Genomic DNA, 22,467 nt, shown 5'->3' with positions numbered 1-22,467 from the left:
GGAAGACAGTGCCCTATCCACTGGACTACAGGACATTCTGAAGTGGGGCTTTCCAAGTCTCTCCTGTTCAAGCTGTTCCTCGCTGTACAAATAATTAAACAGTCATTGCAGAAGGGACTTCGACTTGGTGATCACTCACATCCGAGGAAAGCATTCTACTCTCCAAGCTACAGAGTCATTTTCACCCTCTTTTCCTAGTCCAATGACTATTCTCTCTACCATTTTACTGCAGTGACCTTCGCCCTTCCTCATCCCTGTTGTTTGTTACCCACCTTGATCATGTTGCATCAAAAATTAAAGCCTGATCCTGAAAAAAACTGACTACGGGTCATAGTGATTAACACCTTGGGTAGGAGCACTGAGCACTTTGGGGCACTGTAATAGTATAATACAACATCATTGTTTTTGTACCTAAATTCCCTATTCTTTTTTTTTTTTTACAGTAGATCATTTTTACTTTTCACTAATTACTTGAAGACCCACTGCAAATTACTTAACTTTACAAACAAGCAATAAAGTGAACAAACACTAATAAAAATGGATAATGGATAACAAAATGTCCTTTGTTCATTTATTTGACAATTGTGGTTTCGTTTAGTTGCTTATGGTGCTTCATTGTATCCCAGTAAATAGTTCTGTGGTCTATTTTGTAAAAGATAATAAAATCTTGGTGGTATGAGTCCTCATTACATTCTTCGCTATTAAATCTTGCCTAAGAAGTGGGGAGAGATGCATAAAATTTTATATGGTGGTTATACAGTTTTATGTAGTGAAACAAGCAAAACACTTTGTAGGCAAATATACAAACAAGGAGCATGATTCATGAATATTGGTAAGGCCCACTTACACCATTCTGGCAGCATAAAAAGAGGCTTAATAAACTAGATATAAAGAGATCTTAATGCCATTTAGAATCAGGGCCAAGGTATTTACTGTGAAGGGCCCTCCTCAAATGATCCCGAAATGCTGCACAGACTAGATACATAGACTATAACTGAAATGCAGTTGACTCTGGGATGGAGAGGGGAAATCAGTTAGTTCACCGCATGCAACAGGGACAGGGTGGGAGAGGAAAATTCCAACCCACAATGGGGGAAATGCTAATCTGGGACTAAATCGTTCTGACCTTAGTTTGACCACTTACTGAAGCCAATGGGACTTTTCCTGAGTAAGAACTGGGCCCTGGTTAAAGAGTGCTAAGGAATCTTAAATGTTCAGGCCGAGCTGCTATGGCCCTGGTGCTACATTTTACCCTCTGTGAGGAAAAACCCTGTAGAAGAGCGAGACAACTCAGTAGTTTGCTTGGGGTTGTCCTGTTCAAAGCGTAGGGGATTGAAGACCAAAGCAGATTGTGAAGAACTTCAAAAAGATCTCACAAAACTAAGTGATTGGGCAACAAAATGGCAAATGAAATTTAATGTGGATAAATGTAAAGTAATTCACATTGGAAAAAATAACCCCAACTATACATACCACATGATGGGGGCTAATTTAGCTACAACGAGTCAGGAAAAAGATCTTGGCGTCATCGTGGATAGTTCTCTGAAGATGTCCACGCAGTGTGCAGAGGCGATCAAAAAAGCAAACAGGATGTTAGGAATCATTAAAAAGGGGATAGAGAATAAGACTGAGAATATATTATTACCCTTATATAAATCCATGGTACGCCCACATCTCGAATACTGTGTACAGATGTGGTCTCCTCACCTCAAAAAAGATATTCTAGCACTAGAAAAGGTTCAGAAAAGGGCAACTAAAATGATTAAGGGTTTAGAGAGGGTCCCATACGAGGAAAGATTAAAGAGGCTAGGACTCTTCAGCTTGGAAAAGAGAAGACTAAGGGGGGACATGATAGAGGTATATAAAATCATGAGTGATGTTGAGAAAGTGGATAAGGAAAAGTTATTTACTTATTCCCATAATACAAGAACTAGGGGTCACCAAATGAAATTAATAGGCAGCAGGTTTAAAACAAATAAAAGGAAGTTCTTCTTCAGGCAGTGCACAGTCAACTTGTGGAACTCCTTACCTGAGGAGCTTGTGAAGGCTAGGACTATAACAATGTTTAAAAGGAGACTGGATAAATTCATGGTGGCTAAGTCCATAAATGGCTATTAGCCAGGATGGGTAAGAATGGTGTCCCTAGCCTCTGTTCATCAGAGGATGGAGATGGATGGCAGGAGGGAGATCACTTGATCATTGCCTGTTAGGTTCACTCTCTCTGGGGCACCTGGCATTGCCCACTGTCGGTAGACAGATACTGGGCTAGATGGACCTTTGGTCTGACCCGGTACGGCCTTTCTTATGTTCTCCTGTTCTTATGAAGTGGGCAGGAGATAAGCCACTAGCATGCAACAGAGAAATCCACAGAAGAAATCTTCAGAGGACTCTCATGGTTGTGGGAACTTCCATGGAGTGTGCTCAGTCTTTAATCTAAAATGTTTGTCTTTTCTTTTTTCTTTTTTTCCCGACAACCAGAGTCTTATGGAAAGTGCAGTAAACATGTAGGAATGCAAAGTTATGCTTCCCATATGAATGTAATAAAAATGCTGAAATTTCTTATTCATATCTTCTTGTGATAGCCTTCAAATGCTGTATATGAAACACTGCCCAGAAAAAATGTGGATAAAATATACTTACTTGTGGGTTCTGATAAGATAAAACACTGCTCAGACTTCGCTCGCCATGATGTGGTTTGTATAACCTTAGTATTCAGGCTTAATATGCTCTCTGTCTCGCTCTCTAGTTTTCATATATACAATCATACACACTGGAAGTGGACAGTACTATATTAAGGGTTTAGATGCAAACACTTATACCTCTGTGCATCTCTCTGGATGAGTTATTCCATTGACTTAACATGAGTAAAGCTATTTACAGGGGCAACCCCAGTGAAGGACTGCAGGAGGGGGAAATGGAGAACTGTTTTCTTTTAATTTAGGTGAGATTTTTAACATGATGGGTTCATATTTAGATCTATATTTATACAGAGAGGTTTTATAATCAAATGTAGTACTTAAACTATTTCTATTAAAACCTAGGCATAATAGCAATACCCATAATTGGAAAAGAGGTATTTGCTGTTGACTGGGTGCCCAGATTTCTCTGTTCAACAGTAGATCTTAATTTAAGGTAAGAGCATAGCTTTCCCTAAGTGCACATTCAGGGGAGTAATGAGACATAAGGTGATCCTCACTCCCCAGTGTGGGCTACCTGCTTTCCAGGTCGCTGCTTGGAGGAGAGGATGGAGAGAGGAGCTCCTGCAGAGCCACTGCTTACCCCTGCTGTTCAGGTAGGTGTGTGAGGATTGGATGGGCAGGGTGGAGCAGTGGTTTGGAGGCTAGTCCTCGCTCCCTAAACGTGCCAACCAGCAGAGCTGAGGCAGCACAATAGGGAGAGTAATCTCTCCCTGGTGTAGACAGGCTAATAGCAGATTACTCCCCGCCTGAAGCAAGGGGTGGGCTAAGGAGCCAGTTATGACTCATAGTCCCTCCTCGGACTGATCATGGGGCATCACAGCTGTGCATTGCCCCTTGCCAAGGGCAGTGCAGAGCTTAAAAATTAATCTCTGAGTGGTTTGTACATTTTCCACAGGCTTGTAAAGCACATGGTGCACCTTGGTCCAGAAAGAAGGCCAGATGCATCATCATAGTTCATTAAATTATTTTTCTCCTCTTGTTCAAGTAGCCACATCTCTGGTATGTATCAGCAGGAGCATGCAGTCTTCACAGAGTGACGTCAAATGTAAAATATGCATATATATTAAAAGAGTATGGACAATATGGGAGGGGAGAAGTATGCATGTTATGTAGAATTTTTATTACAGTAACTGCCTCCTATTCATTATTACAAGGAACAGCCTCATCAGCTGGGATATATTGTAGACAAATATGCTGTAATGAAAACCCAGCTCTCAAGGGTAGCATAAAATAATTACTCTTGTTTTTAAAATACTACAATTTAATGGAATGTATATAAATATAAATATGGTTAGAAAGAGAGTGGGATTAGACATTTACGAGATGGAATGATGAAAGCTATTGCACCATCTCAGATTAGTCCTTTTTATCTTTACTGTCATATTTTTGCAACTTCCTTGAAGTAGTAAACTGATCTTGTAAACGTTCCTTTGTGTTTCATGTTGATGCAGTAAACTCTCCCACACAATTTTTGCATAAAAAATTAAGATAGAACAGCTAATCATGTGACCTGGCTGACACAAACATACGATACCCTGAACTAAGGCTTACATGCCCTGCTTTTGATCTATGCCATTAACAACCGACCCATGCAAAACCCATGAGCTTATTGGCCAAAATTACACAATGACAACCTCAAGTCCTTCCACAGGGAACAACAAATGCTAGAACAATGTATCCAGTGGGAAGACTGTGCATTTGGTGTAAATGTCTCTCTGCCAAGCAGAAAATGGACGGCATGGAACTAAGTCAGGGGATCAACCACCCCTCTGAGCCCGTAGGATTCTGCGCCAGCAGTTTAACATAATAGCACATTATTCTGCAAAACAGGGCCCAGTTCAAGTGAGGAACAATTTGCAAATAACTGATTGCTAGATGAAAAGGGCAGTTGAAAGCATAAGCATTCAGGAAGGAGGATAAATCTGCAAGACTGGAAATGGAATAAAACATCTACTACTAATAAAACATCTCTTGCAAAATTCTATGATTTTTCACTTCAAAACAGGACCCTGTTGAACTGCTGTGACTGGCAATCACACTCTTTCACCCTACTCTATTAGAGTCTGACATGTTTAAGTATGTGTGTGACAGAAGGCTGTTTTGGAAAGAATTTCTCTTCCTTCTATGTTAGGGGACTCTGTTTCTACGGGCTCAGCCTTACAAGGTGCTGAACATCCTCAACTGTTGCTGAAATCACTGGAAGATGATGACACTCAGTGCCTCATAGAACATGATTGCAGGACTGGGTCCTTATTAGGAGGGACATCAGTGCCTCCTTTTTCAATGCATCTTCTTCAATGCACATTGCAGTTAGTGATGGGGTTTAGATGCATCTGAATAGAGTAGAATATACAGACCTCTTAGTAATATAGCTAGATAGCTCCATATGTTTCTCTGGCATAAAGAATTTGTTAAAAGTGCTCATTTTAGTTCTCAGTGCACTCTCTCCAGTAATCTTTTCCATAGAAATATACAGTCTCTCCTCTGTGCAAAAAAAGAAAAGAAAAGAAGTCTGGTTCATAAGTGATCAGCAGCATGCAGCGCTCTCCTTCGAAACGTGATGTTTTGTTTTAGTATCGCTGCTGGACCTCGCACAGCTTGCAAACATTTCCTGCTGTCTCTGTGGCTCAAATTTCAGCGTTGTCTTCAGGGATCACTCTTCACACTGAACCTACTGGAAGCATTTAAGCTAGTAAGGTCCATTCAAGCACATGCATCACATTTTAGACGACACAAGCCATTAGGAGATTGTTCACTTAATATTGCAGGTAGGGAAAACAGGTGACTGGAGTTCTAATCTATGCCTCAAGGATCTACTTTTAGATGTATGTATGAGATTGTCATTGCATCCAGTGGAAGGAATGTGCACATATCCAATGACAGAATTCACAGTGATTAAAAATACAATGCATTATAAGTCTAATTCAGTGTCCACTGAAGTCACAGGAAAGACTCTCATTAACTTCAATAGGTGTAAGATCAAGTCTTATAAGAAGATTGAGGATCATCTCTTATTTAGAAAAGCTACATCTTGATTCTCTCCTCACAACTGTTTTATACCATCGTAACTATAATGCATTACTTCCTATTTACACCAGCGTAAGTAGGAGGGAAATTGGGACAATTATTGTTCTCACTGAAATTGTCAAGTGAGTATGTTCATTTCAAAGGGGAATTTTTGCTTTAGGTGTTTAAACCTGAATCAGAGTAAATAAAGTACCTGATCTACCTAGAGTTAGCAAAATACGCCCCTGGGTTTTTTTTGGGGGGGTGGGGTGGGAGGGTTTACTTTGAAACATTGTTTTAAGCAAGAGTCCGAGAGATCAAGATCATAAAAAATATATTTTTTTGAATTTTTGTTATGATCAAGTTAATAAAAAGTAAAGCCATGTGAACTAAACTACATTTATCATTGCAAGACAGGTATTACAGTAAGGAGTAAGTACCGTACACAGTAATTTATTGCAGCTCCAAAGAGGTAGTTATCAAAAAATGCTCCCAAGGAATGTGTGCATAAGCACAAAATTCTTTCTCATAAGGAGATCTGATGGGAAGTTATTATTAGAAAGGAGGACACTGAACCAGTGAAATGGATTCTCAGGAAAAGATTAGTAGTAACTACAATTCTTGCCACTTAGTATTTCAAGTCACCGTAATCTGATAGCAAGGTGAGACTTTAAAGGGATGATAAAACATCATGAAATTGGAATGAAAAACATGAAAAAAGTTGCAGATGATTTTGATGATAAATTATTTGCTTATTGAAGTAGAGACAAATTGAAGGTACCATGCCTTGAACACAGAAGCCTTAGTGGCCTTGTAGTCCATAAGAACATGTGACGAAAGTTTCTCAGTAGAAAGGGGCAGCCATGTTCTGAAAGCAAACTTTTGCAGCCCTAAGCACCTGAGATTCACTGGGGTGAAATCCTGACCTCGTTGAAGTCAATAGCAAAATTCCCCTTGACTTCAGTGGGGCCAGAATTTCACCCAGAGTCACAGCAGGTACTAATTGTCAAACATCGTAGCTGTACATATAATTTATCTTTATGTATACTCAGAACTGTGATTAAAGCACTGTAAGTCTGTAAGTGACTTCTCAGTGTGACCTTGGACAAGTTGCCTAATCTGTATGGGCCTTATTTCCTTCCTGTCTTCTATCCTTTGTCAGTCTGGTCTATTTAGATGGTCATTTCTTCAGTGCAGGGACTGTCTTTTACAGAGTCTATGTACAGTGTCTAGCATCCTGGGGCTCCAATTTTGAACATAAATAACTGTATGATTTGTTGAAGATGAATGTTTTTATGTTGATGTTGCAATAAGTTTGTGGGGTTCTTGGACTGAACATGGCAAGAAGGAGTCAGGTTACAGCCTGTGTTTGTCTGAGTCACAAGCAGCATTGCTGACAAATGCCAATTCACACTAAAATTAAGAGGTAAGTGTGATGGGCTGGACCCTGTGGGATGCCACCTGATGTGCTGAGATACCACTGAGTCTACCTGTTCTGCTAGCCTGGGCCAGCTTTAACCTGTCTTACTAAGCCAGGCTATTAAACCCTCCTCCAACACTCAGCTGCAGTTCAGCTCTGGGAAGACTCAGCTTAAGGGACTTGCCCCAGCATACAGGTATCCACCTCCCTTAGAGTGCAGACCCAAAGATATATTATGAAATGCATCTCCTCCCTCAATGTGGACAAAGGTATGTACAACTTCTCCCCTCCCCCCCATTAGAAATTACAGAAACTGGGTTTAATAATAAACAAAATAAATTTTCTTAACAAAAGGCAGATTTTAAGTGGTTCCAAGGGATAGCAAACAGAACAAAGCAAATTACAAAGCAAATGAAACAAAACACACAAACTAAGCTTGACATACTTGATAGGTAGGATAAAAATTAGCAAAGTCTTGCCCTGAGTGATAAACAGGCTGGCAGATTCTTAAGGCACAAGTTACCTTGGCTTTCCCAGGTTTTTTTATACAGGCTAAAGATCATAGCCTGGGACCATCACCTCTCACAGTTCAGTCTTTGTTCTGCTGGTGTTTTGAGGTGTGTTGTTGTAGGGAGAGTGAGGATCCTTCACGTTGTCATTGTCCCTCTTTTATATCTTCCCCCCACTTGCTGGAAAGCTTTTTTTGCTGTGACCTGTGTCAAACAGTTCCCATTGTGTAGGGTTATCTCTGAGAGGTTTCTATTGCACGCAATTCCTGGGGTAATCATTATGCTTGTGTGCATTTCTTCAGTAAACCACTAACATTGTTTGGCCTCATCCAACATAGCACATTTGAAAAACAGAGACATGGTCAATATTACCAGCTTCAGATACAACAATGATACAGACATACACATTGGATAAACACATTCAGTCAATTATAACCTTTCCAATGATATCTTACAAGACCCATCTTGCATAAAGTATATATTAGTTATACAATATTCATATCATAACCATATTTCCATAAAGAATAAAGGGTGCAATGTCACAGTAAGGATTAAACAGTTTAACTTATATGGTCTCTAATTTGGTTTAATTTACCATACACCCTCGTGAAGCAATTGTCTCAGTTAAAATAAAGATTAACTCCATCATATAATTACGAATAATGCCTGTCAGCTGATTTCTCTCCTATAACCATCTCATTAACATGTAAATTACACAAATGGTGACTCACTTAAACTCACTGGGTCAACTTCAAAGGTGATGTATAATGGAGTGTAATTTGTTCCTTGGTAAGTAGATGCAAGTGTAAAGGTGTAATTTACAGCTGAAAGGACCAGAAGTTTCAATCAACTTCAACTCTCTTGGACTCTCTCTTCTAAACAGGGGCGGCTGTAGGTATTTTGCCGCCCTAAGCACGGCAGGCAGGCTGCCTTCAGCGGCTTGCCTGCGGGAGGTCCGCTGAAGCCGCAGGACCAGCGGACCCTCTGCAGGCATGCCGCCGAAGGCAACCTGCCTGCCGCCCTCGTGGTGACCTGCAGAGCGCCCCCCCTTGGCTTGCTGCCCCAGGCACGCTCTTGGCGTGCTGGTGCCTGGAGCCGCCCCTGCTTCTAAATGTGCATTTTTGTGTACAAATCATTTATGGCAGAGATGGTTGAAATTTTTTGAATTTCAAGGGGACGGTGAACATTTTGTGTAGTTCTTTTATCAGCTCTGACTTTCTGCTATTTGCAGCTTACCGTAGTCTATCTTTTACCACAGAGTTTTCTCTAGTCTCGCTCATGATTCTTGGATGTCATAATAATAAAGAAGAGGATGAAGGAGAGAATAAACCACATGTGACAGGTTAGTCACATCACTTAATGCATTACAGGAAGGTGTTAAGATACTACGGTGATGAGGTGGTAACCGTATAAGAACCCTTTAGAATAGAATAGAAAGCAAGATTGTTTGACCGTTCAGACACTCAGACAATGATAAATCAGAATCCTTGAAGCAGGACTGATGGAGGCAGGGTAGATAATTCCCCAAGATTCTCAAATAGAAAACAGGTGAAGTTATTCTGGAAGGTTTCTACCTGAATAGCAATAAGTTAGAAGGAAGTAGAGGTGTCACCGCCAAAACCTCCTAGAGTTAAATCAATTTTTACAGAACAACATCAGTGTGTGAAGAGATGCACTGTGACTAGAATTCATTTGCAAACAGATCCTTTGCAAACTGGTAATAGCAAATAACTACAAAAAACAGCTCTTTGGTCAGGCTTTTCCACAATAGTACCCTCATTCTTACCGATTCATTTAAAAAAAAACCCAATAATACCAAGACCCCTAAGTCTTTTCCTTGGTGTCAGAGAAAGGAAGGAGAAAGAGAAAGCATGAGCAAGCACATTGTCATCTTTTTAACTTGTTGGAGGTACTGTGTTGCTGAGGACCACGTAAATAGCTGGATGGATATATAGGTAGAATTGCTGTGGACTGAAACAGGTCAGGAGCTTCATTCTGTACTATAAGTGGAATTTCATTTATCAGCTTTTATTATGGGCCAAATTCAGAGCTTAATTTAAATACTCAAGACAGTTAAACTTGCTTGTGAGTCAAAAGTCAGCTTTAGGGGAACTGAACCCATTTACACCAATCCTAAATTTGACCTAATAGGCAGGTTCAGCTCCATTTAGTCCCTGAAGTACTAAAGGGCTTTAGGATGCCATCATCACAATGTGTTTTGTGGGTACAGAGCGATTAGAGAAATATAATTCTGCTAATTCTGTACCTTTCTCAGGTTAAGGTTATAGTCATGCTCCATTGGTAGTCAGTGACTTCTGTGGGAGTAGGAATAGACCCTTAATATTGTAAAATAATCAACTACTAGAAACCAACACTAAATTAAGTATTTTAGCTGTGAAAAATGTACTAGGAATGCTGTAGCTGTGAGAAAATCAGGGAGTGGTTTTGGTATTGTAAAATCTTATTGAGTTGTGGTTTTATAAAACCCAAATCAGGATGGTTTGGATCAATGCCTGATTAAGACAAACTTCCTGAAGTTCGGAGGTTTCTGTTAAATTAAGTCCATTTTACAGAGGGGAAACAGAGACAAAGAGATGTTAAATTAATTACTTGCCCCACATCAAATAGGAAGTCCATGACCTAATCAGAAATTGAACCTAGATCTAGAGTCCAGACTAGATGATCAGAATCATTCCATACAGGAATCCTGTCCTGTGTCCCAATTCACTGGCTTTACTGCAGGATCATTCTTCTGTCATTGAGAAGGAATGTTAGAATCTCAAGTATAAATGAAAAAAAAAGCATTATTTCTCCTGAGAAAAGGACTCGTAAGGAGCCTGAAATGTTGTTTAGGGGAAACAATCCATGTCAACACTGAGCTCATGATTCACTTTAAGTTTATTCAGAAGTACTAAACTTTTATCTGATGAAGTCAGCAGCTCACAGTATGTGTAAAGCTTGCTGCTAGCCTTCAAAGCTGCAGTGACTTGGCATATGAATCTGATCACTGCAGGACAGCCTCATTCTTGCATCAAAGGAAGAATGATTTTAGAAGTTCCCCCACTCCTCCACACCAATAATTCTTGCCTAAACAGAACTAATACATGCCTCTTAAATAAATATTTGTATTTAATATTGAATTAGAGAGCAGTTACTGATAGAAGATTATTCTATGATCAGCTTAACTCAATAATGACCAATTGCATGCATGGAGATGTGCATGATCATTTGTGCTCACGTAGGGCTGAGAGCATGATCAGATCAGGATTTGCACGTACGTTTGCCTGATCTCAGTTTACTTGATTCTGCCTCAGCACAGGGGGCTGGACTTGATCACTTCTTGAGGTCCTTTCTAATCCTACACGTCTATGATTCTGTCTATATTGGTTCATGTCTGCTCAAATCCCACCTTATTCAAAATGCAGTGGGCTTTATACATTTAAGGCATAAAAGTGCAAATGTACATTTCTCCGCAAGTGTTTGAAAATCTGACTTGTTATTTCTTGTTGCACTGCAAACTAATTCAAAACTTTTGATAAATTAGAAAATTTGCTTCCTGGTTATCCCTGCACTACACTGCCCTAAGAATAATGACTTTTATGTCAGTCACTTTCTGGAACTTAATAAAGAAAATGGACCTAAACAGACCCTTAACCTGGTGGGTCATTAACTACCAGGAGAGCCCCAGCCAGTAGGTCATTATGCTATAATAAAAGGTGAAAAATTTAAGGGCTGCAGAAAATAAACTTTCACTTTCTACTGAATAGTTAATTCATGAACTTACTGTTTTCATTGATGTGTTTGATGTAAAATACTAAGGCCAACTTCTTGGGCAGTCCACCCACTGGTGCCAGGGCTCAATTTTGTCCCTAGCAGTTAATGAGTAGCACAGTTACTAAGAGAAAAGTAGAATTTCACCTCCAGAAGAATTCCACTATGTTGATAATTGAGATGGGCAATAAAAAGGGGTGATTTTAGTTTTGCAAAAGCCAAAGTGGAACTGGTATGGATCCAGGTCCATTTTTATCGGAACCCAGCAGTAGTTCTGGTTTTCAAATATCAGACTTTAGAATAGGTTGGCATATCCCAGGAAGTAACTGTCAAGCTGTTTAGAGTGGCTCAAGAGTGTGAGTACCAACCTCAGGGCAGAGGTAAGGCACAAACCACAAATTGGTTGGGAGTTCTGTATTTAGATTTCACCAATCAGGTATCAAGTTTAAACTCCTCAGGTGCTATGGAAAAAAGGGTAAACAGTGAGGTGGCAAAATTTGCAGATGATACAAAAATACTCAAGATAGTTAAGTTCCAGGCAGACTGCGAAGAGCGACAAAAGGATCTCTCAAAACTGGGTGACTGGGCAACAAAATGGCAGATGGAAATTCAGTGTTGATAAATGCAAAGTAATGCACACTGGGAAACAGAATCCCAACTATTCATATAAAATGATGGGGTTTAAATTAGCTGTTATCACTCAAGAAAGAGATCTTGGAGTCATTGTGGATAGTTCTTTGAAAACATCCACTCAAAGTGCAGGGCAGTCAAAAAATCTAACAGAATGTTGAGCATCATTAAGAAAGGAATAGATAATAAGACAGAAAATATCATGTTGCCTATGTATAAATCCATGGTACACCCACATCTTGAATACTGCATGATATAAAAAGATATACTGGAATTGGAAAAGGTTCAGAAAAGGGCAACATAAATTATTAGGGGTATTATGAGGAGAGATTAATAAGACTGGGACTTTTCAGCTTGTAAAACAGATGACTAAAATGGGATATGATTGAGATCTATAAAATCATGAGTGGTGCTGGAAAAGTAAATATGGAAGTGTTATTTACTCTTTCTCATGGCACAAGAACTAGGGGTCAAAAATGAAATTAATAGACAGCAGGTTTAAAACAAACAAAAGGAAGTATTTCTTCACACAATGCAGTCAACCTTTGGAACTCTTTGCCAGAGGATGTTATGAAGGCCAAGACAAGATTAAAAAATAACTAGATAAATCTATAGAGGATAAGTGAATCAATGGCTATTAGCCAGCATGAGCAGTGATGGTGTCCCTAGTTTCTGTTTGCCAGAAGCTGAGAATGAAAGATGGGGAATGGATCCCTTGATGATTACCAATTCATTCCCTCTGGGGTACCTGGCATTGGCCACTGTCAGAAGACAGGATATTGGGCTAAATGAACCTTTGGTCTGACCCAGTGTGGCCATTCTTATGTTCTATAACAGCCTAAACATTGAGTCACAGACAGTCCCTTTGGGTACTCTGGTCTATCTTGCTGCCTATGCAAGCTTGCCTTTGTGACAGATGGTCCCTTACACCAAAAATCACAACAATATTCAGTGGGTATTCACCCACGAAAGCTCATGCTGCAAAACGTCTGTTAGTCTATAAGGTGCCACAGGATTCTTTGCTGCTTCTACAGAACCAGACTAACACGGCTACCCCTCTGATACTTAACAATATTCAGGTTACTCTGAATCCCAAAGGACCAATCAGTTACCCCAGGTCAACTGCACTTTAGAAACATTTGTAGCTAATCCTATAATAAACTAACTAATGATTTAATAACTAAGAAGGTTAAAGCAGGTAAACATACACACACACCTGAGTTAAAGTCTTAGGTTCCAAAAGTTGATAGAAGCTGCTGTAAAAAGCAAGTTCTATATGTCCTTTAGGGCTAACCAGGCTAAGCTGCTGGAGATCCCTTGCTTATGCCTAGAAATCTTCCCCTCCCAAAGCCTAAGCAGCATAGAGATCCAAATTCTTCTTGTTAGGGATTTTTATCCCCTTTTCTCCAGAGTTCAAGTTGGTGGGATGAGTTCAGGCACATGCCTCATCTTAATGGGGTGGAAAGGGGGAAGGCAATTAACAAAGTCTTTGTTCTTTGATGTTTCACAATGGATCATTTGATTTCAATGGGACTTCTTAGTGGGCAGGACCTACCCCCTTCTGTAGGAAGCCAGCCTTCACATTAATTAATGCTCCTTTCCTGTTTGATGACTTCTACAACTACAGAGATTCATAAAGCAAACATGCAATATAACCTTACAACATGGGGTACAGATGTTATAAGTGAGATTACTCCATGCAACATCCTACAAGTGTTTCATCACGTTTAAACACTAAACACATTCTTATCAACTTAACATCTATTTTAACAATTCTACCACACACGTGAGCCAGCCGGGTTTCCAGCTATGTTTTTGTCATGGTTCAGCTGAGACCAAAGGGCCTTGGCATGAGCTGGCTCCTGGTCTGCCACTGTCACAGTAACATCCCAACAAGCAGACCTCTGCTTCATGAAAGCCCCTCTCACGTTTCAAGCTTCTGGTATTTACTTAGCAAAGAGATGGAATCTGCATTTAGACAAATTATTTATATTCATGAATGAAATATTCATGACTACTAGCATTGTTTGATGGCTTTCATCCAATTAACGGTATTTATTTTGGATGGACTGATGGGGAACAAAATAAGAGTCAGAAGCCCAGGGATGAGGGTATTAGCTTCAGGGCAAAAGTCTTTATGGTGGGAGCAGAGAAGAACAGATGGAGTATGGAGATTGTTGAACTAGCAAAACTTAATGACAACATGGTGGGAGGAGGGAGGAGGAGAAAATAAGTCAAAAGAGGATGCAAGGCTGTGAACCTTAGTAGCAGAAGGTAGATAAATAGCCAACAGTGAAAGAGAAGGGCAACAGTGGATAGGGTTTGGGAGAAAATATGAGAGATCAGATTAGCTAGTATAAACTGACATAGCTCCAATGGATTCTGCCCTGAGTTCAGTTTTTGTCCTACTGAGTTTGAGTTGGCCACATTTTGTTTGGAGATAATGAGGTGGAGAGATAAATATGTAACTCACCACATAGAGTTCATGTGGTCCATGAGGTGATTCATGATGCCTTTTAACTGGGGGAGGTAGTCCTGTACTCAAAGAAAGTAGTCATTTTTAATTACACAACACAATAAGTAACTTCTTATCACTTTCTAGTGATTGCATCGGTTAACTGAGTGTTTGTTGGAAATTATGTAAAAATGTTTAATTGCTGGTACATACTAACATAATTACTTGTTCCTGTAATTGGCATTTGGCGAGGGCACTGAAATTAATGCCTACCCTTTCCAAAGTACGAAGAGATCTTCTAATTAGTACAAGTGGCCAGGATCTCATTTTACCACTCATAGTCTAGGACAGTGGTGGGCGATCTGCACCCGTGGGCTGCAAGTTGCCCACCACTGGTCTGGGATCACAATGTCGTAAAAGCTCATTCCGTGGGCAACTTAGTGATAGAAAGGTAATGGAGGTGTCATTTGATTTGTAAAAATTTACAGAACCATAATTTCAAAGGAGTTACCCTCTGCAGCATGCTCCCCCACTTCTACCTCCCAGCTCCAGGTCCTCTCATCTCATTGCTGGAAATTTCCATCAAAAATGGGTCGAGCTGGGTATCACTTAAAAACCCTTTTTCCCATGAACACAATCGTACCAAACATGACAAACTTAGAACAATGATGTAGATATCTATTTGAGAAAATATTTTAAAAAATAACTTTTTTTAAAATTATACTTTAATGCAGGGATGCAGTACTTACATGAAAAAGACATTGATCTTTGGTAATCCTAGGGAAGTTAGCCTTGACATGTAGGACTGAGAACATGTATTCATTAAACTCAGCATAATTGTTGTCTTCATCTAGGGCACCACTGCTAGACATATTTTCACCCTGATCCTCGTCGGCACCAAACTAGCACATCTTCGTACAAGGCAGGCAGCTGGCCACACATTTTCAGGGTGGTGAACATCTGGTCTTTGCACCCAAGCATTTTATTAGCTAAAAGCTTGCTTCAGGAACAAATGGAATTTCACACATTACTGGTGTGATCAGTCTATCCACCAAGATCAAACCAGGCCCGATAAGGGAGGGTAGTTTTGGATGCACTCACTTATCTTGGAGCTATTCCATTGCCTGATCATTTGCCTCTTGATACTAGGTGTAAATGCAACCCGTGTCAGTGTCAATTTTCTGAGCAAACAGACCAATCAGCAGAACTATGTATGATTGAAATACATAAGTCATTCACTCTGGCACTTTGTGTAGGGCCAAGTTAAAGGCTAATCATGTTGGCATGTACCTTTCTCCTGAAATGGTGCAGTATGGTATATCCTCAGAGTCAGATCACTTGAGAGTATGTCTTCTATCTCATCAGCTGCAGATGTACTCAGTGATTTTTCACCTCTGGAATACATCCCACTTTTGCATAATAACAAAGTGTGGTCAAGGTTAATGAATGTAGGCGGCTTTACTATAGTCAGTTTAACTGCTGCTTCATTGAAAACTGGACTTCAGAAAGTTTGGACCTTGGTAGGAAAGTAAGCGAATCTGAAAGCTCCTTCATGGAACAGTTCTTTGCTGGTCCAGACAGCGCTTGAAGTTGGCATTGGTCCTCATTAATAAGCTCCTGATAGAAGACCATAACAGTATCATGAAGGGTTCCTTTGCCATCTGCTGTATCTTCAAGGATGTCTAAGTTATTGGCAGAACAAAATATAAGCTTACCCTTGACAAGGTCTGGGGGAATGTACAACCCTTCATTGAGTTCCATGTAGTGAAGAACCTCATTTGCAATTGTTTTCTCCAGGCAGAGTCTTTGTTGCAGTCCATGGAGATCCAGTGTTGTGCATAAGCTGCATAGCTTTTGGAATGAATTCTTAAATTAACAGCCAGTTGTAGTGGTAGATTATGCTTATGCTGCACAGTTGTCGGGTATGTGTTGGAAACTTGCCTTTCATTCAAGCACTTGTACATGAGGCTTTGTGACAAAATGGCAGCCTTGAGCTCCAACACCCCTTAGAGAAGTACAGGTCCCAGGGTATTATTTATTTGCCATCAACTATGGATCCCTGAAACACCCACATACTGCAGGACTAAATGCTTTTCCACAACAATTTAGCAGCTACAAACAGAGTCTTGTTTCTGTTGACATCAGTGCTTTCTTTTGCTTATGATAATGCCACGTCTTTTGCAGCTTTTAAGGGTTTGAGCTGTGATTCATTTCTGCAGAAAGGATGGCTAAAAACTACATACATATCCCCTGTCTTCAATAAGTGCTTTAAGAACCTTTCTGCTAAGAATTTGTTCCTCTTCATGCCCATTCAAAGCACATATTTTTCTATACTTAGCTTCTACATTGACCATTGCCACAATTTTCCCATCCATTAGGTCCTCTGCAAGGCAATTTATGAACTCCAGCTGAGTCATACAGTTTGCATTAGTAAAATCAGTATTTGTTTCTGTTGCTTTTACCTTTTGATGCAACACATTACATACATTCTTGATGTGATATGCAATGTTGTGTGCCTGGGCATCTTTTGGGTCATTGTGCCTCCTTAACTTTACTTTGCAACAGTCTAATATTGCTTCATACAGTTTCTCATCTGTCTCATGTGTTGAAACTGTGCTTACTGGATGCCTTCTGACTTACCACAGAAGAAGCAACATATGCCATGGTACCGAGTATAAGGTGAGTCTTACTCACAGCTCGCACTTATCCTGGAATTTTCAGCTTTCTCCTGATGCTCAGAGTACTTCCTCTCTGATCTTGCCAAATTCAATTTATGAATGCACTTTTTACAGCGTGTAAGGTACCACCGAGCATTGTGTTTAATCAGGGCCTCCACAGTGATATGCTCCAAAGATTCAAATACTACTCAGTCACCTCCCCATTCAGCTACTACTCCTTCATTTCCTCATTGATGCCAAAAATGATCAAGACCAAAGTAAAACAAGGATTTTGTAATACATAACCTTGAGGTGATAATTAATTATTTTATATAATGTCTGTTACATAACTATGTGCATACCTTTTGCAAATGGATTCCAGTAATTTCTGGCTGGATGCTGACATCTTAGCCAGTGCCTCTTTACAACTCATAAGAAACAATGCTGCTTCTTTTTTGCCAGTGATGGCAAATCAACTTGGAGGACTCCTTTCTTTTACAGTAAACTATAACATTGAAAAAATTAATAGGGTATCATGTTTTGAGCATTAACTGATAACTCAGTACTGTCTGTTGAGGGCCACAATTTAACTTTGTGAGGGCTGGATGTTTGACATGCCTGGGTTAAAGTATAATTTTAAAAAGTTGATTTTTAAACATTTTCTTGAATATAGATGTGATGGGGTGTCCACCCCATGCAGGAGTGGAAGGGGTTAAGATGGCAGGCAAGCCAATTAACTCCACAGGCTGCACCTGAAGGAAAAGCCATGGAGCTTGGAATTAATTGGAAGCAGGTTCAGCTGGACAGGAATAGGTGGGGACTGTATTAAGCCAGTTGGCTGTCAACAGAAGAAAGCTGCAGGGAAGTAGGCTGCAGTCTCTCCCTGAGTGGAGGGAGTTGGACAAACCCAGATGGGGGTTAGCCAGGAAAGTAGGTGAAGGCTCAGGGGAATAGGAATAGGAGTGCAGAGCTTGGCTGCGGACTAGAGAGCCCCAGAGCTGGAACCCAGAGTAGAGGGCAGACCTGGGTTCCCCTACCAGCTACTGGGGACATGGCTCAGGCCAGGCAGAGGACAGCAGACTGCCTGGGAGTCCTGGAAAGACTTTTTTACACCTCCCCCAGAACGGGGGAACATATATGGTAACCTAGTCAGAAGGCTGAGTCATGAAGAGGAGGCTGTGGTTCCTGCAGTGAGCGGGGTCCACAGGGTGAGAGGACAATGGGAGAGACACTGCCGGAGGGGCGGCCTGGCTGGAGATAATCCCCAGGATGGCCAGCAGGAGGCACCACTAGTGGTGAGTGACCCCCATGACAATATATCTACATAATTGTTCTAGGTTTGTCATGTTTTGGTACCACTGTATTCATGGAAGAAAGGGCTTTCAAACGATACCCAACTCAACCCATTTCCAATGACATTATCAACATTTCCAGTCACGGAGGACCTGGAGCTGGAAGCTCATGCGGATGGGTGAAAGCAGTGAGTCCTCCCTGCCACACTGCAGAGGGTGACCCTATTGGAATTATTATTCTGTAGATTTGTATGAGTCAAATGACACCTCTTTTACCTTTCTGTCACTTACTTGCCCACAGAATTACACAAGTTCCCAGACTATCAGTCGGAAGATGGCATCTCCACATACAGATTCAAAGAGAAGAGTGCCACCTACTGAATCACAAGAATGCTTTCTTTCCTGAGGTATGTGACTTCCCATTCTAGTTCCAACCTGACTTAGCTCTGCTTACCTGCTGAGACCCAATGGCACCACAACACAAGATGGGGTCAGTGTGAGAAACAAGAAATTCACTGTTTTATTCTTGTGAGAACCTCTGGGTTAACAATATAAAATTAAAGAACAAAAACCAAGCCAACTAACTACAACTCATTCAAGAGAGGTATAAGATGAACCTATATTTAGTCTCACACTTAACTGAAATTTACTATATTGTAATATCGGAAAGCTTAACATTTATTGTTCTAAATGCCCAAGTGGATCAAATTGGAAACAATGACTTGGTATCAAACTACAAGTAAGTACTGCTGCTCTGCCAAATCTAATGACCTTACACTAACGTGCAACCAAGATCATAAAATTTTATTTTATCCTGTATTTTGGCCACAAACATTCTTCATTAGCAAAGGCTTGGAAATAAAAATGTGGTTGTAAAACCTTGGAATGAAACATGAAATTTAAGTCTAAAAAACACAAGCAAATTCAGTTAATACAGTTGCATAGGATGCCAGTATTTCTGATGACCAAATCCTATGTAATATATTATCAATTAAGAGCCAAACATTCAGATATGAGAGTTGGAGGAAACAAAGAAAAGCATTATCCCCAGAAATTTGGATTTCATTGTGTATCAGTCAGAAATGGGATAAGCGTTAAGTATGCAGCTGAAATGTACTTTAAAATCATTTCAGTGGTGTGTTTTTCAGAGAACAGGAGGAAAGAGCATTGTTCCAATGAAAAGGGCTCTCTGTTTTCTCTTTTTTAAAGAGAGATCATTCATATCAACAACTTCATAGTTATTGTCCAGCTGTGTCAGTCATAGAAATTAATGATGGAAAAGACCTACAGCTATGGTAGTTCACCTAGTACATGCTGATATCAGCACAGGATGCCCTATTGGACAATTGGAAGGGATGGCAAAATCCTGCTCTCAGATATAGGTAAGTCACTGACAAGTTGCACATCTGTATCCGAGATATTTGGGCAAGAATTTACATAACATGTGGAGAAATGGGTCTGAAATATGGCTATTTCAACCAAACCTTCTTATTTGAAATATCACCTGCTTTCCATCCAGTCATATCTGTGTTCTACAGGGCCTAGCTGTTGTCTCATAGTTAAGTGTGGGAATGGTGATTCTGTGCACCATGGAAAGTAAATAGCTGAGATCCTTCCTTTTAAGTGACTAGCTTTTTAACTGAGCAAGTGGAACTAAGAGCCCTGTCAAGGGTCTCCCTAACAAGAGTAATTATTTAAGGGACTCAGTGTTCATTTAAATTTAAGTAATGGAAACAGACTGCCATGATGTCAGGTATTTTTGAAATGCACATAAAAATAGCTGAGAAAGGGGGGAGGGGAATCATGGAACATATGCCTTTTGTTTCCAAATTTCATAGATTTTTTTTTTAAATGTTAATTTTCAACCAGCTCTGGAATTGTTTGAAAAACATGAGGAAAATGTCCTGAAAATCTCATTAAAACTTGTTTCAGAATTCTTTTTATTTTTTTAATTTTTGAAATGTCATCCAAATTTCAACCCGCTTTAATTAAAGTGTATTTAGCAACGTGAAAGCATGAAACAGGTCACTGAAAGCATTATGTATATTAAATAAGGAACACTACATCATTTCAAGTTTCCTTCACTTCTATGTTGTACCTGTGCAGGCTGGTGATGAACCCACTCTGCTCCTAATAAAGTACTAACACTTGGAAGACATCCAAATCTACCTTCTTCCTGGGATTTAGTTTTATTGGTAACTTCAGTAAGAAAACATAAGATTTCTCTCCATGCTTTTCTAGCATAGAATTTTCCCTTATAGGACCTCTCTGCCTCTGGCCCTCGTTCCCTCTCTCTCAGAGAAAGAGATAGACACAAACTCTTTAAACATCCCATCTCTCTGTAATAGGACACATGTGATGTAACTTGAGAGTCATTCAACAAAGATTCCTTTGGACCTCTATGGAGAGTTCAAGTATCTGACATTGGAGAGTCTCAAAAGAAAAACCCTAAGTTCTAGCTCATTGTCCTAGAATCTGTCACACACATTTTAGGGGAGGTCTCTGTAACACATTAAAAATAGCCAATGTTTCACATTCTGGTCTTTGAAGAATGAGATTTGTGTTTATTAAGCTTCAGGTATTGCCTGTTCAATGTGGGAACAAACTTGTGTGATCTTTTTTCTAATCGCGTCTAGCTATTTGGTTGTACCATGTCCATCTCTGTGTGTGCCTTTTACAGGTATCCCCATGGCTATGTATCAGGGCTGTTCTCCCTCTGCCCCCCTCAATAATGGGATTTTATTGAATTTGATTTTTATCACAGAGAAAAAAAGCTTTTCTGACACTTTTCCTTTTAAAAAAGTAAACAAAAAATTCAGAAAAACATTTTGGAACTTCAAAAAAAATGTTTTGGAAATAGTGGTAAAATTGCTACTATCTATCAGGTTGTGGGGATATTTTGGCTGTTTTTTTGTTTGTTTTGGGGTTCTTTTACTATTTCTGTAGGGGAGGGAGATTAAAAAGTGAAAGCCGGGGGCAGAACCTCTTTCAAACTTATTTTCTTTCTTCCCACAGGAAAAGGTAGAAAAAAGTAAGAGTGGCTTTCCCATCTCAGTTTCTTTCCTTTTGTTTTTGTTTTTTTGTTTTGTTTTGTTTGTTTGCGCCCTAAAGTTCACACCTCACTTCTTCCACACTTTTTCAGTGCAAAGAGGAAAAAAGTGAGAGAAAATGGTTTTTCCCTACTTTCTTTTACTTTTAAATATTTTTGGCCTTTTTTTTTACACCGGAAATGAAATTTTTCAAAATGAAATATTTTTGATCTTCCAAATGTATTCATCCAAAAAATGAAAAGAAGATTGAAAATATTTGAAAAAAAAAACAATACTGTTCATTCAACATTTTTGTCAAAAAAAAAAACCCACCAAATTTTGACCAGCTCTGTTATTACAAACATCTTGGTTTTCTCTATGGATCTCTCTCAGGGACATCATCAGGCACATATTGTCTGCAGTTCTTCCTATAAACCATGGAAATGCGTGTGTGGGGGAGAGAGGGAGCGAGTGTGTAAACACAACAGCAGAATATTGGTAGATTTACACTACTTCTATAATTAATTCCATGTTCCAGCATTTTACAAAGTCACCCCATTCAAGCCTGCCATCATAGCTGTAGGTGGGCTTGGAGTTTACATTTTGTTCCTTATTTAAAATATATTTATTAACATTTGAAAAATTCCCATTCAGTATACGTAGTGCATTGCGACCAAAGCCAGGAGAATAAAAACGGCCAAGAAAAACTGAATAAGTAATACAGGTTCAGTTAATTCTACATCAAAGTCTTCTGTTACTTTGTAAAAGAAATCCACAACAATAGAAGGAAATTGTGACACATATGTAAAAAAGATGGGGGTGGGAGAGAGGGAAGTGGGACCTTGTAAATCTAACTTCCTTCCTGTTTAAATTAACATATATTGAAATAGTATTGGGGCAGTTACATACAACTATCGTGTTGCAAAAAAACACCATTACACGTAAAAAAAATGCAAGTAGGAAAAATGGGCCTAATTCTCCTCTAACTTACACTGGATT

Source organism: Mauremys mutica, chromosome 3, assembly GCF_020497125.1.
Source record: "Mauremys mutica isolate MM-2020 ecotype Southern chromosome 3, ASM2049712v1, whole genome shotgun sequence".
Taxonomy (NCBI): domain Eukaryota; kingdom Metazoa; phylum Chordata; order Testudines; family Geoemydidae; genus Mauremys; species Mauremys mutica.
This window is presented reverse-complemented; position numbering follows the sequence as displayed.